Raw genomic sequence first — 1,983 nt, 5'->3', positions numbered from 1 at the left:
TCTTTACTTCAGAACTATCTAGAAGACCTTTAGATATAATATTATTACCTGTCCAGCGTTTGTTTTGGTTGTGTGATATGTATATATTTCTATAATATGAGGTGGTGCTAGGTTCAAAATAATCGTCTCTTATCTGCATTGTCAACACGCTAATAACTGCATGTATGTTTGATCGATGTGCTACTAATAGATTTTAATGTTATAGCATATGTTCATATTGGTGTACATGAGTGAGACTGAGGGCCAAGTATGGCAGTTGAATGTGCCGAGACAAGATAAGTGCGCGTAATTATAGGCATCTCAACGATGGTCTACAGCATAATTTTTCTTTTTGAGAATAATGGTCGTACGATGTATCCAGTGTATGTATCTGTATGTTCTCTGGGGTTTGCTCCGTTGAGCCGAGCGAGTGCCAAACGTTGGTTAACTGAGGGGGTGTTTGGTTTCAAGGACTTTTTTGTGTTGGGACTAAAAAAAAGTCCCTAGCAAACCAAATAGGGAGGGACTTTTTTAGGACTTTTTGCTAAAAGTCCTTAGAAGCACCTCCTTGAGAGTCTTTTTCAAAACGTCCTAGGGACTAGAAAAAGTCCTACGACTAGAGAATCAAATACCACCTGAATCTCTTCACAGGTGCGCTTTCTCCAGTACGCCCTGATAGCGCGCGTGAGCAGTCCCAGCTTCTGATTAATTACAAGCAGTATGTCATTAATTAACGAGCAGGTTTACTTTTAGTAGTAGTAGTATGATCTGCTTGATTGCTAGTCAACACAGTTTAACACAATTGATGGGTGCTCTGAATTCTGATACACCCTACAGCCAAACTATTACCCTTTTGGCAACAGAATCTATACATGAACTGCTTCTACGCCGATCTAATAAAGCTCAAGAACTGCATAAAGTCACGCCGGCAGGTCGACGACCGATGGAACCACGGCGCGATGCACGGGTGTCAACGTCGCGGCGAGCCTGAGGCAACAACATCCCCAATTGCAGGCGGGCATCGGGCAAGATCTGCTCTCAGTTGCAGGCGGCCATATAATTTGGAAGTAAATTGCAATAAACCATCATAATTGTGTACCCTAAATCAAAAACCACCACGTTTCGTTTTTCTTTTAAAAAACATCCAGTTTGTACAATAGGTGACAGTTTGTAGAAAGCACTAATCGGTCAGATAAGCACTGGTTCACGCTAAATCTGACTGGTGGGTCCCGTCGTCAGTGCTGATGTGGCACCAAAATCTCACGGTGTTCGGCCTGTACGATAAGCTGCAGGTAGGACCCACAAGTCAGCCTCCATTGTTCTTCCTTCCCCATGAGGCCATGAGCGCTGCCAATCCGGCCGACGCACCACCGGCTCCAGCCGCCGGCCGTCTCGCGAGCCTGTGCTTAGCGACCATCGTGCCATGCGCGCCGCCGCCGGGAAGAAGCCGTCCACCACCGCGCCATGGGCGCTGCCGCTGGGAAGCCATCCACTGATCCACCACCTGTGCCAGCGCGTCGCTGACCCTCGCCTACCGGCTACCTCGACTCCATTCACGGTGCCGCTCCAGTCAGACTCCTCCAAGCCGGCCGGCCACCTCGAGCCCGAGCGTGCGCTAACACTCGTCCACGCGGCCACCGGAGCATCCTCAAGAGGCCACCATGTCCTTCGTCCTCCCCATCTCGCGCTGAAATCGTTCACCGAAGTAATCGGAGCAAAGCGACTCCAGGATGACGCTCTCCTTTCTTCCTCTCCGACCGGACGCCGTCGTTGACAAAATTTTCTGCTGCTGCTGCTTCTCTGATTCCTCCTACCTCGGCGCCGAGCTCCCACATGAGGGCCACCTCCTCTCCCCTACTTTCCCCATTGCCTGCTTCCTCTGTTGGTCGCCTCGCGACTTCCCTGGCGCCGTGGCCGAGAGCACGGGCTCGAGCTCCGCCCCGCGCCCCGACTGCCCCGTGCGCGCCCTGGTCCGGCGCCTCCTCTCTGCTCGACCTCCATAGC

This window comes from Triticum urartu, chromosome 3A (genome assembly GCF_056163025.1).
Source record: "Triticum urartu cultivar PI428250 chromosome 3A, HENAU_Tu73, whole genome shotgun sequence".
Lineage (NCBI taxonomy): Eukaryota > Viridiplantae > Streptophyta > Magnoliopsida > Poales > Poaceae > Triticum > Triticum urartu.
The sequence above is the reverse complement of the archived record's forward strand: the minus strand, read 5'-3'. Positions refer to the sequence as shown.